General features: G+C 40.2%; 1 long non-coding RNA gene across 1 annotated transcript; it reads right to left on the reverse strand.

The window, feature by feature from the left end:
- Positions 1-10,646: 10,646 nt before the first annotated feature.
- LOC308387298 lies at positions 10,647-12,577 on the reverse strand. Its single transcript, XR_013969917.1, has 2 exons — positions 12,010-12,577; positions 10,647-11,615 (listed from the first exon to the last, which is right to left on the reverse strand). It is a non-coding gene; the product is annotated as an uncharacterized lncRNA (long non-coding RNA).
- Positions 12,578-14,425: the final 1,848 nt, after the last annotated feature.

The following is a 14,425-nucleotide window of genomic DNA, read 5'->3' on the forward strand; positions in this document are numbered from 1 at the left end:
TAAGAAATTTGTTAGTAGTTTCTTCAAAGACAAAATATTTCATAGTTACAACAGAATGGTTACATGGCATGGTTCTAATTTAGTTATTTCATATACACTGGATAAAACATACTAAAAATTTATGAAATAGCCTATTCTACCTAAAGTTAAAGAAACACACTTTAAACAAAACTAATACTGTGGCAGAATTTCTAAAAAAAGAGATTTGGCTTTGAGGTGGATCAGTGTTCTTTTTGTACTGATGAAAATGAAACCCTAGAACATCTTTTTTTTTTCCTATGCCCTATCACACAATGTATTTGGTGCAACTTAAAAAATTGGATTTCCCTAAATATTAATGATGTGCCACTGTTTGAATTACATCATAATTTTTTTTATATGGATCATCTAGCATTGGATGTCTCAGACATTATTAACATCATCATACTTGTTGAGTATTGCAGCATCGACAGCGATCAACTCGAAGGAAAATGACGACGGAGGCAAAAATGTCCTTAATATTTTTGGGAACTTTATTCCTCATCAACATGCGGCAAAACTTTTCTCATGGGTGCCATTTTCGTTGTGGTATACTTTTTTTTTTTTTTCTTAGGGGCGTGATGACGCAGCATCCGTGCTCTTACAATGAAACAGTGCCTCCTTGTGGTGGCAACTAAAATACTGTCTCTGTTAAACCACAGTAACCATAATGCAGTTAAACACTGTACAACATGAGTACACACAATGAATATCTTAACAATACTTTTGACTAAATATCATATCCATTGTGCTAAATGGAGGAACGCTAAGCCTTCTCTCCCTGGTTTTATTGATGATTTTAAGATATTTTTCTTTGCTAAAAAAAGACAAAAAGCACATATGCCAAAAAAATAACCAGGATAATGCACGTCTCCCGCTATTCTAAATTTTGACTTATGCTGAGGCTAATATATTGTTAAGTAATGCAGCTGTCTCACTAAGGTCCAGAATCGATTTGTTCCACGATTCGATTCAATTCAATTCGATTTGATTATGGGGAATTTTGACAGTCAGAAATATTATAATTCAGATCAGTACATTGACATATTTTTTGTATCTATAAAAAGGAAGCTGACACACACAAGACTTTATCAAAGGTGTGAGCATCACAGCAGATGCCTTTGTGTCAAAGTAGCTGAAGATAAAACACATAAAAACATGAAGGTGGTTTTCCTGGCCTGGGATTTTATAAAAAATATTCTGCAGTACATCAAAAACGAAAGAAAACCATTAACATATGAACGTTACCTCTGACGTTACAGCGGTTTTATTAGAGACACGGCTAACGTTTTGCATTTTGCATAATTTTAAAAAGTTTAAATTTATTCAGTATTGAACGGCAGAAATTAGGTTTTCTTTTCGGAAGTATGTAAAATGAAAAAAAAAAAACAGCGGCCGACTGCGCTGTAAACAACAGTAGACTTGTGCATAACAAGCAAGCGAATAATACAGAAAACAGATTTTTAGACGGGGAAACTGTTCTTGAAGTACAGAGAGAGAGAAAGAGAGAGAGAGGGCTGTGCATGACGTGCGATTTTATCGTGGTGGAAGCAAAACAGTTTGGGAATTCATGACGATGTTTATGTGAAGCTTAGTTTGGATCTTCTTTTGCTGCTGGTTCAGTCAATATTGTTTGGAGAGAGATAAAACTAACAGCTTTAGAATCGGCGCAAAAACGGGGTGAAAACAAAGCGCGGACCTGCCGACAGATCAGAGTCAGCGAGCTGTCGGCTTTCAGCCCCCGACCGTGTCCGTGCTGTCGGGTGAGAAAGGCGACATCTCGCTGATTCTGATCCGCGGGTCCGCGCTGTGTGTTTACGTCTTTGTGCAGAAGCCGTGTACCTGCTCTCATTTACTGTCTTAGCTGTTTGGTGGTTGTTGAAATTTTGTGAGGTTTCACCAGAGATTCTGGCATTTCGGGTAAAATAAATTTATATTAAAAAATCGATTCAGGATTTTAATGAATCGATTTCACGTTATCCAAGCCAGAATCGATTTTAATCAATAAATCGATTATAAAAACCCACCCCTAACTAACAGGTTGCTGAGTAGACATCAGTGTAGTGGTTTGTTTGAAATCTAACACTTTTTCCTTCAGTTTCCTTGTCAAGAATTAACTTCCTGTTTAACTGAAATGCCTTCCTGTTTAACTGAAATGCCTTCCTGTTCAACTGAAACGCCTTCCTGTTCAACTGAAACGCCTTCCTGTTCAACTGAAACGCCTTCCTGTTCGACTGAAACGCCTTCCTGTTCAACTGAAACGCCTTCCTGTTCAACTGAAACGCCTTCCTGTTTAACTGAAATGCCTTCCTGTTTAACTGAAATGCCTTCCTGTTCGACTGAAACACCTTCCTGTTCAACTGAAACGCCTTCCTGTTCAACTGAAATGCCTTCCTGTTCAACTGAAATGCCTTCCTGTTTAACTGAAATGCCTTCCTGTTTAACTGAAATGCCTTCCTGTTCGACTGAAACACCTTCCTGTTTAACTGAAATGCCTTCCTGTTCAACTGAAACGCCTTCCTGTTCGACTGAAACACCTTCCTGTTCAACTGAAACGCCTTCCTGTTTAACTGAAATGCCTTCCTGTTTAACTGAAATGCCTTCCTGTTCAACTGAAATGCCTTGGTTTTTCAGTAGTGTGTGTGAGAGCGTTTCAGTAGTGTGTGTGTGAGAGCTAAAATTTCAGTAGTGTGTGTGAGAGCGTTTCAGTTGTGTGTGTGAGAGCTAAAATTTCAGTAGTGTGTGTGAGAGCGTTTCAGTAGTGTGTGTGAGAGCGTTTCAGTAGTGTGTGTGAGAGCGTTTCAGTAGTGTGTGTGAGAGCGTTTCAGTAGTGTGTGTGTGAGAGCTAAAATTTCAGTAGTGTGTGTGAGAGCGTTTCAGTAGTGTGTGTGAGAGCTAAAATTTCAGTAGTGTGTGTGAGAGCGTTTCAGTAGTGTGTGTGAGAGCGTTTCAGTAGTGTGTGTGAGAGCGTTTCAGTTGTGTGTGTGAGAGCGTTTCAGTTGTGTGTGTGAGAGCTAAAATTTCAGTAGTGTGTGTGAGAGCTAAAATTTCAGTAGTGTGTGTGAGAGCTAAAATTTCAGTAGTGTGTGTGAGAGCTAAAATTTCAGTAGTGTGTGTGAGAGCTAAAATTTCAGTAGTGTGTGTGAGAGCGTTTCAGTTGTGTGTGTGTGTGTGTGAGAGTGTTTCAGTTGTGTGTGTGTGTGTGTGAGAGCGTTTCAGTTGTGTGTGTGTGTGAGAGCGTTTCAGTTGTGTGTGTGAGAGCTAAAATTTCAGTAGTGTGTGTGAGAGCGTTTCAGTAGTGTGTGTGAGAGCGTTTCAGTTGTGTGTGTGAGAGCGTTTCAGTTGTGTGTGTGAGAGCTAAAATTTCAGTAGTGTGTGTGTGTGAGAGCGTTTCAGTTGTGTGTGTGTGAGAGCGTTTCAGTTGTGTGTGTGTGAGAGCGTTTCAGTTGTGTGTGTGTGAGAGCGTTTCAGTAATAATGTCCCTTACGGCACCTCATATCCTTCACTCTCCTTCAACAGTGCAGCACAGGTCAAAGACAGATATGTCCTAGAAATGTGAAATAAAAAAACATTAACACAATATTGGGTAAAAATGCAAAGAAATTTGTAGAAGCACAGACAGAACATCTTAAAGAGCACCACCTGCTTCCTTTCCCCCATGTTTTAGTGTCTAGCATTGTGGTTTACCATAGCCAGTAGCCCAAGGCTAGGAAACAAAAGACGACAGGCCAGGTCTATGGCCAGATGCTGGCCTTTTGAAGCCAGCGACAATATTTCCACCAGCTGCAATCACCACTTAAGCAGTGAGTTGAATAGCAGAAGAGAATCCTTAATTTCCTGATTACCTGATGTTGACACTGAATAATATGAGGAATTTCACAAGGTCAGTAAAGCTACCAGTTCGACAGCAATTTAGCTTGTTCACATGTTATACATTAAACATTTAACCATCAATTTTCTCATAGCCACATTAGCTGTCTGCTCAGTTATCATTAAGGCATTGGCTAGCGGCTATGGCTAATAAGAAAATAGTAGCGTTAATGTTGTAGCTAGGCAACAGATGTTACTAGTCCTGCCCTCCATAACGATAGTGTTAAATAGATGTTGTTAAATGAAAATTGTGACGAAAGCGTTCAACAAGCAATTAGACAGAAGCAGTGGCACCGTAGTGGTACTTTACCAACTCCATCTGATCAACAACATAAATATGGCGCAAGTTAGCAGAAGCACTGTCTAACACAAACATATGATTCTTTTTTTTTTATTGCACTACCTGAAACAAATTTTTTCATAATTATGTAAAAATGCCAATAAAAAATTACCAAAACTCAAATCAAAACCAAAACTCAAGCATAAACTTCTTGGTCTGTACTACACAATAATCGCATTAAAATCCTTCAAATGGCACAACTCCCACTATCATGAATGTAGTTAAGAATTTAGTAGTGCAAATTAGTCGAAGAGAGGTCCAGAAGACACCTTTCAGCTACATCTTTCAGTGAAGCCGTGCACCTAACTTTAGCGCAAACAAAATCTAAATTGGTGAAACAAAAGGGGTAGGAAAAAACATTGTCCGTCAGGTTGTTATGAAGGGGGGAAACTATCCATAGAGACCAAAACCACGTTTTTACTGGTCTGTAAACAGCTTTTTAATGCTGTTGACTTGGGCATTTTAACACGGGGGTCTCTGGGGACCGACTTACTTTTCTAACCAGCCAAAGTGTTTATTTCTGGCACATCATTTTTTTAACCCCAGAGATTGCCACTTGGCTCATAAACTGCCTTCAAGACATATTACTTTTTTTGATCGCAAATTCTTTCGGAAAGCAGAAAAACTGCATGCCAACATGGATAGACCTGTAAATGGATCCCAGATTGATGGTCTTTTTGCCAGAGAGTCGTTGATGTTGGTGATCAATAATGCATCCCTGTATCTGAACTGGTCAATTTTCTAACTTCAACACAGTCCTCGGTAGAGTGACTCATCCCTCATCTGGGTTTGAATGAAGACATTCATCTTTTTGCTAATGCACCAGTAAAACTGCTCATATAATTGGACACTCCAGTAAATTTTGATTAAAGACCTCCAACACTTTGGCGCCTGATGGCCGTCTGAAAGGAAAGCTCCATGTCATAAAGTTGTTATACAACCTTCAGAATGAAATATAAAACACCTTCCATTATCTCTGCTTATTTCTGTCCCCAAATTGAGGAGCAGAGTGTAAAATAATAAGCTCCATAGAGTGAGATAAAATACTGAACCCCAAGCTTTTATCTAAAATGTTAATATTTTCTCAGCGTAAAAAAAAAAGAAGAAGAAAAAAAAAAGCGGGGGGAATAATTTAATACAGTTCAATTCTGTTACATCCCGGTCCAGTGATAAGAGGCGGATTTATCTGCTGGTACTGGCCTTTTGAATGCTAAGTAGTGTCATTTTTTATTTTTTTTGCTGGAGTGAATTATCTTAGGACGTTCCACTCAAAGCCTTGAATAAACACAGAGGTGATAAGGACTTTTTGGACTCATGTCACTTCAAATTCTACTTTTTAACAAGCTCTAATCTGCCTCAAGTGAAAATTAGAGCAGCTTTCCATATTTACTTTTTAAATGACTGATGTAAGTTTTTTCATTGAAAAATTCATTTTAAATTCTTGGTAAGTCCTTGATAATAAAGCCCTTTATAACAAATTACATTCATTCATTAGCGCTGTTGCCTCACAGCAAGAATGTCTTGCATGTTCTCCTCATGTCTGTGTGGGTTTTCTTGGGTATCCTCCCAGAGTCTAAAGACATGCAGTTTTGTGGGGTTGGGTTAATTGGTGATTCAAAATTCCCCATAGAGGAATGATTGTCTGTTTTAGTCCTGTGACAGAGTGGTCACCTGTCCAGGGTGTACCCTACCGGTTGTGGCAGCTGGGATATGAGTCAGCATCCATCCCCCACCTCCTCACCCTCCTGCTACCCTTAATTGAATAAATGGAAGTGGATGGATGGTAGACTTAAATGCTGCCGTGACTTAAGTCACACATTGATAGTTTAGAACAAACACACAAAGTCTGTGGGTCAGAAAGAGATGTGCTGACCTTTGGATGGATCCCTACTAAAATATAAAGATAAACTGACACTGATTGTGAAACGGAGGAAGACATGAGTGTGAGAAAACTACCACAAGAAAAAATATTTTATATCTAACTTATTCTTAGAGAATTGACAGTGTTGATACTGAACCCTGAGTTTCCCCTGATGCATCCATCAGAGTCTGTGTGTGAATCTTGGACAAAGCACTTAGCCTAAAAAAAAAGTCCTGCATGAATGTGTTTGTGATTGGCTGAAGGAGGCTCATAATACAAAGCGCTTTGAGTGCTCAATTAAAGTAGAAAAGCACTTTGTAAGTACCCGTATATTTAGTCTATAGTCATTTATCTACAGTAGGACACTATACTGGAGGACTTAGAAATCTAAACCTTATATATGCCTGGAACATTACATCAGCTTCATGGCAGCTGCATTACAGTATGTATACATTTACTTTAATATATTGTAACAAATACTATAACTGCAGGAAAATTAACTTGAACTTTTTTGGAGTGAAACGTTACAGTCACTGGTGCCTGGATATCAAAGTTACTATTAAGACATAAATGCCAAAGTCACCTCCCAGAGTGATGGTACAGTCTTCTTCTTTTGTCAGACTGTGGCTGTTATCAGAGATGCTGCAAAAAAAGGAAACGCAGCACTTAAAAAGTCTTGATCATAAAATATAAAAGAAATCTGAAATGTCAAAGACTTTCTCTGACTGAGCCACTCAAAAAGTGAAATCTCTCTGCATTCATTTACATGTGAGCTTTAATATAACTGCCCAGATAATTGCCGGGAAGTGTTACAAAGATGGCTGCCCAGTGGTAAGACTTTTGCATTCATAGGCAAGGCAAGGCAAGTTTATTTGTATAGCACAATTCAACAACAAGGTGATTCAAAGTGCTTTACAGAGACATTAGAAACAAGAACAAATAAAAAGCATGATTTAAAATTGATTAAAACAAGCAAATAACCTAACTAATTAACAAACAAACAAACAAACAAACAAACAAAACAGTATATAAAATCAAAACAGATAAAATCAGAACAGTAGATAAAATCAGTAGTTAAATGTAAGTTTTGAAATTTAAGCTTAAAGTGTGGATTTGGTGCTTTATTCAAATGCAGCTGAGAACAGGTGAGTCTTCAACCTGGATTTAAATAAACTGAGTGTTTCAGCTGATCTGAGGCTTTCTGGGAGTTTGTTCCAGATATAAGGAGCATAAAAGCTGAATGCAGCTTCTCCGTGTCTGGTTCTGACTCTGGGAACTGATAAAAGACCGGATCCAGATGACCTGAGGGATCTGGATGGTTCATACTGGGTCAGGAGGTCATTGATGTATTTTGGTCCTAAACCATTCAGAGCTTTATAGGCCAGCATCAGAACTTTAAAGTCTATCCTCTGACGGACAGGCAGCCAGTGTAAGGACCTCAGAGCTGGACTGATGTGGTCCACTTTTTTGGTCTTAGTGAGGACTCGAGCAGCAGAGTTCTGAATGAGCTGTAGTTGTCTGACTGATTTTTTAGGTAGACCTGTAAAGATGCATTTAAGTCATTTCATAGACTTAAATGAAATGACTTGTGTGTGCACGTGTAGCGCTCGAGTCAAACATTTTCAAAGCATCATCATTAGACTTTTTTACATTTAAAAAACAACTAATAATTGATGTAAACATTCCTCAGATTCCTCATGAAGGTATTTTTCTAGTATAACTTTCAGGTTGTTTGGTGCTCAACATGTTTCTGTTCTCTTTTGTTTTTCTGCGGTATCCATAGCAACCCTGCATTGTCTGCAGATATGCAGATTAAAAGGGCTTCAAATGTCTAACCATTTTTTGTTTCTTTTTATCGCTGTATAACTGATTTCAATTGAAAGCCTGCGTGCGCTAGTACCTCTTGCCACGAGTTCCGAGAGCTCTCATGAACTTTGACAGAGGGTCAAACCAAATCCCTCAAGGAACTTTGCAGCCAAATGCCTTAAAGTCTGTTAATGGGGACACCAGACCGGCTTTTCTGTTATACATAATTTATTGAACCCTTTTTACATGAGTTTGAATGGATTTTTAAATGTGGCAAAAATCACTCTTCAATTTAGTACCTTTTATGTACCTATTAAGCACAAAGCATATTAAAATATTAACAATGAGTGACCGTGGATAAAATTAGATTAAAAGAGCAGACAGTTTAAAATGGCAATGTTGCAAATAGCTGCACTCTTTTGGAAAAAATAAAGTCTGTAACCTGCTCATGTTGAGTGAGACATACAAACCATCAGCAGCATCTGGAGGCCGTGCCTCAAGTAAAAATATGGAAACTCATTAAAAAAAAAAGAGCTGAAGCTGTAGGGTAACTTGTGCAGTGGCTGTGTTTGCATATTCATTCAGCTGAGTGAGTTTATTTTATATTACCATCCGAGGTTCATTTTGAAATTTTTCCCTGGGCTACATATCTACAACTGGTGCCACTCAGTGGTGTAGATCTCAAGTTAAATTAACATCAGGTTTTCTATCATGATTATTCTCTGTTATGTTCCCAAAAAGTAAAACACGGATGTCATTAGAGTGAGGGGAGTACTTTCCCTTTAACCTCCCACCTCCCTTCCCAATAGACGTTTTCTTCTTCACTGATTCTTCCTCGCCCGTGTTCTTTGTCAGTTCTTTTATGGTCAGCTGGGAGAGAAAGCCCCTTTTTCATCAGAAACCTGCCTTTTGAATTAGTCACTTCTTGCTGTGATTCCTCTCAGAAATGACTCGTGCTGACATTTCTATGCAGGCAATCAGTCTTTGTTGGCACTGTTTAATCTTGCCTTTTCCCTTGGTGCATCTGCGCTCTTCAATCATTATAAAGTCAGGGGGAGAAATCTGAAAAAAGAAGCTCCATCTAGAATGCATGGAGCATCTATGTTGTTGTTGTTATTGTTGTTTGTCAGTCGCTGCAGTTGCTTGTTTTTACTGTCTTTCATCACATCATCGGGACTGTCGGGGTACTTTATCTTCTTCCTGAGCGGAAGCCTCGGTGCTTTCTTTGAATGTAACAGTGAATACAGTTGGTGTGTTTATTATAGTTTATTAATGTCATACTGCCAGTCAGATGAAATGCAGCCCTGAAACCAGTCATGAATTTCCAAGATGATCTTTTTTTTTTCAGATGTTCTTTATGAATATTAAACAAAGTTATCTAGAAACTTTTCAGTTCAGTGCTATTCAATTTTTCAATTCATCTTTTAGGCCTCAAGTTGTCTCTTTCTATTGTAAGGTAAAAACCCTACAATACTGCAGAGAAAACGGAGAAGACCCCAGCAATCAGGCAACCCCCCCATGAGCAAGTGCTTTGGAGACAGTGGGAAGGAACTACATCCTTTTAACAGGAAGGCACAGGGGCGAGGCCGTCTGTCCTGACTGCTACTCACTGCGCAAAGTGAGATGCTGGGTCTTTTCACACAGCATCCTGAGCTAATTGTATATTCTCTTGGTATCATCTGATGGTTTAGTTCCTGTTTAAACGCAGTTTAGTGTTGTATTATATTCTGATATATTTGAGTTTTGTGGTTTGCCTTCATTATGATTTATTCCTGAGGTTATGTGTTTGTCTTACCGCCGTGTCACCCATGTGAGTCTGTCGTGTGTTCACTCTTTATGTTCACCTCCCCGTGAGTATGCGTGTCCCTCTCTCTGTGCCTTAGGTCTGCATCTTTATTTCCTGTTTTATTTTGATAGTCTCCTGTTCCACGTTCAATGTGTTGGCGTCATGTTCATTTGTATCAGCTGCGTTTCCCGTGTGTTTCCACTCCCCTCGTCTCCTCTCTGTGTAATTAGTGAGTGAGTTTTCTGTTATTCGTTGTCAGGGCCCTGTTTCAGGAAGCCGGTTTAGTGGAAAAACTGAGTAAGTATACCCTGAGTTAACGAAAACTCTGGGTTTTCGGTTTCACAAAGCGAGTTCAGCTGCAGCCTGAGTGAGTCACTATGACGACACACTCCGTGAAGCTAACCTGCCCCCTAGCAGGTTTACTACAACTAACCCTGACTGTCTCCGCCCCTTTGTCGGAAACCTGACTGTAGGAAGTGTCGGACATGGCGTGCCACTTCCTTGAAGAGCCAGTAGATCGTGAAGCCCAAATTCTCCGCAGAGCTCTCCGCCGGGAGAGAGTGATCAGAGCGCGTTTGGACATTTTATCATTTCCTGATGATTTCCTGTGTGAACGTTACCGTTTCTCAGCACAATCTATAATTTATTTGGATAACATCCTCAGGCCATATATTACGCATGTGACACATCGCGGACATGCTCTCAGTTCATTGCATATTATTTGTATTGCACTTCGGTTTCTTGCAAACGGGAGCTTTCTGTATAATATTGGTGACGCTGAGCACGTTTCCAAGGCTACCGTCTGTCGGGCAGTCAGGAATGTTACAGTTGCACTGAAACGTCTCCTGTACTCGTCTGTGGTGTTCCCCGGTCACAGACCCACAAGATTTATCAAAGAGGGATGCCACAAAATTGCAGGTATCAGGATGAACAAAACTTAATTTATGATGTGCTGATACTTGGACTACTACTTAAATTGCACATTTATTTTCAGGGTTCCCAGGCGTGATTGGCTGTACAGATGGCACTCACATTCCAATCATTGCTCCTTCAGTAAATGAAGGAGACTATGTGAACAGGAAGTCTTTCCACAGCATTAATGTACAGGTACATAGTTCCCTGTAGCATTTCAAACTAACAAATTATTTCATTATAGTAATGGATGCTAATTTGTGTTCTCTGCACTGTGAAGATCATATGTGATGCTGCCAACATTATCACAAATGTGGAAGCCAAGTGGCCAGGCTCTGTCCATGACTCACAAATATTCCGTGAATGTACACTGAGCACAAAATTTGGACATGGTGAGTTGAGAATACTTTAAAATATATAAAGACCAATTGCTTCAGGGACATTTGAACTGAAGTGTACCCTTCTGTCTTAGGAGAGTTCACTGGCTACTTGCTTGGTGATAGGGGGTATCCATGTTTACCCTATTTGCTTACCCCTTACCCTGACCCTGAACCGGGCCCACAGCAGCGATATAATCTGGCTAATTGCAGGACAAGAGCCAGAATTGAAATGACTATCGGAATGCTTAAGGCCCGGTTCCAGTGCCTGCAAAGACTCAGGGTCACCCCAGAAAGGGCATGTGACATTATTGTGGCATGTGTGATTCTTCACAACATTGCCACAATTAGAGGAGAACACTGTCCTTCTGAACCAAACATCAGCAGTGATCCAAACCATGAACATCCTGACCCTCCCACGGACATACAAGATGGAAGTGCAGTCAGAGACACCATATGTCACAATCATTTCTTTTGACCCATCACCTCAACATGTTGAAAGAAGAATAAACAGATTTTTTGTTCAACTGGCTTTATTGGTCGCCTGTATTTCCTGTACACAAAGTATTAAAAGATGTAAACCTCATAAAGTGTCTCTGTTGCTTCCTCCTCTGTAACAGCTGTCAATGTTTCTTCATTATTTTCCTGTAGTAAAGAAATAAACAACATTGCTGTTCTACTGTAAACTCATATAATCTGTGGAGTATTACTCACAACTGCATGTTGGTCTGGCTCAACAGGAGGCTGCACCAGATGCAGTACACCATCACCATCAACTGATAGAATATGAGGTTTATACAGGTCACTTATAACTTACAAGGGACCAAATGGCAATTAACAAACATACCAAGCACCTTACACTTCATTGTCATTATGCTCTCAAAGACAACCAAGACTGAGGGAAGGCAAAATCAGTCGGAAAATAACTTCACTACAAAATAATCCATTATGGTAAAGAGTTTATCAAATGAATGTGTCGCACTGCAAAGGTGACTGTGAAGAAAGGATGTATGCACATCATGTATTATTTTGAATTTACCCCTTATGTAGGCACTTGTGTCTTGCGGGGTTATTGCCTCAGAGGATGTCCCCGCAGAGATGCCTTCGGCCACAGGGCGCCCACTGTTTTGGCTGAGGGCCAACTGCTCAGCCTCTGTGAGTGGTGGTGGTGGAGGACCCCCACCTGTTTTTCGGGCCTCCGCTTTTTTTCTGTTGGCTATAACGGGTCACATTTGAGCATACAGAGTAAGCAAATATGTACTTGTAATGTGCTCAGATAATTTCAATAAGTGCTTACAGAAAGAAAATTAATGTAGCCTCTAACTGCAATTGATTTACATGGGACAAACAGACCAAGCACTATGGCTCATAATACAATTACACCTTACCTGTTTGGACTATATTTTTATATTTCATTTTTACTTGCTGCCAGGCACGTTTGGGGCCTGTTGGGTTGCACCTGCGCTCACATCACATCACAAAATAAAATGTATAAAATAACAAATAAAATAACATATGATAAAATAACGTGTTAAATGGGTGGAAATCCCTCGATCAATGTTTAAATTAACACTCACGCATTGACTCTGTCGGCTATGTTTTGCCATGCATGCTTCCTTTCTTTCACAGCTGAGGCTGTGTTACTTTTTTCCGCGGAATTTGCATGTTATCGGCATATGCTGCCATCAGAATTTCGGCCTCAAGCGCTGTGAAATACATTGACCGCGCCTTCTTTCCCTCCGTCTCCATGGTGACTCGCTTAATCTGTGCTCCGCTTATCAGGGCTTTATGTATCCTCGTCCGCGCGCTTCACTTGGGGTTAAAGCAACTCCGCGTTGACTGAACTAATTGTTATCAGCCTTTCTGAAACGGAATATTCCGAGTTGGACAGTTCGGGGTTACTCAACCGTGAGTGTCGTTTTTCACTCTGAGTTTTCCAAACCGGCTTCCTGAAACAGGGCCCTGGTCGTCTGTTATTATCACACCATGTCTTAAGGTTTCCTCGTGTCCAAGCCAGATTTTAATGTTTAAGGTTGTCACGTTTATTTTGTAGTTTTCCCTGTTTAGGTTTAGTTTAGTGTTGAATTGTTTTGCCTAGCCCTTTGTTTTGTGTTCTTCATCAGCCACAATAAATGATGCTTTTAGCTTTTCGTTAAGAATCCTGTTTCGTCGATGTTTTGTTTGTCTGCATTTGGGTCCACTACTCTCCACAGACCGTGACAAAGGCGATGTTTTGTACCACCAGGTTACATCTACTAACCGTTTACTGTTGACGTCCATAGGACCTCTGTGCACATTGCAGATGTGGATGTCTTTTTAATGTCAAACTCATTTCATATGTTGTTTTTATGCTGCTTCTGCATCCATACAGGAAAGAACTAACACGGGTTAGCACCGGCAACATTGTGACCAACATTCAGTGATGCCAAGCAGCAAATTTTCAAAAGGACTATCGGTGATGCAAAGTAGACAGTGAGTGTTAGCTAGGTAATCAGAGCCTTGGATGTCCACTAGGGACCAATAAGCTGCAAAGCAATCTGTGATGAGTGAATCACTTCCTGTGTGGATGGCCCTGAAGTCATGACATGAGTCTGTGAGCTGAAGCCGCATTAACTGTGATGACTTCACAATCAGTCATTTTCTCAGGGAAAAACCTTCAGCGCCACATCACGGGCGAGGACCAAGACTGACGTTTGTGATTCTGAGACCTTTGAGTTTTAAATGTGAATTGCACTCCACTTGAATGAACACCCAAACCAGATCACAAGCTAATTTGTGATGCTTACATTTTTCTCAGAGCTGCCCTAATAAAAGTGCATTCTGTTTCCTTTAGCCTCCAGCTGGACGGATGAGAAAACAGGCGAGAGCAGGAAACTTAGCTTGATGTTATTTTCAAAGAGTCAGAGGTTTTGCTGTGGAAGAGGAGACATGATCATGCAGGCGGATTAGCTACTGCTCTTAAAAATCTGCATTTACAGCAAAGCCAACATGGTGTACGTTTAGGCCTGTTTAAGAAGAAGATAAGGGAGCAGTATACAGTGATGTACTGATAACGCCGCTCACACATAACTTGGGGAAGAAAACAAAAACCCTGCTCCTGTTTCTATATCAGAAAGGCTCACATTTTCACCACTGCTGCACTGTTGCTCAACTCCCAGGAGCTGATCAAATCTTTTTGTGCTCTTTCAATTGCCGGAAGGCACTGAGGCAATGAACCGGCAACTGGTGGTTTGAAAGGCTTGAGTTTTGAGTAACAATATGTCTGCTGAGGTCTATTTTGCAGCATTTTTAGAAGTAATAGGTTTCAGTGGTTGCTGCTGCTGTGCTAATGGGAGGAAGAGCACATGCAGGAGAGACTCTGAGAAATCTGAGTGGTTTTTACTCTTCACAGTTCTGGCTGAAAAATATGACAGACATCCAGGGGTGACTGACACATTTGTGCAGCATTTTAAATC

This window comes from Rhamphochromis sp. 'chilingali', assembly GCF_963969265.1.
Source record: "Rhamphochromis sp. 'chilingali' genome assembly, chromosome: 19".
Taxonomy (NCBI): domain Eukaryota; kingdom Metazoa; phylum Chordata; class Actinopteri; order Cichliformes; family Cichlidae; genus Rhamphochromis; species Rhamphochromis sp. 'chilingali'.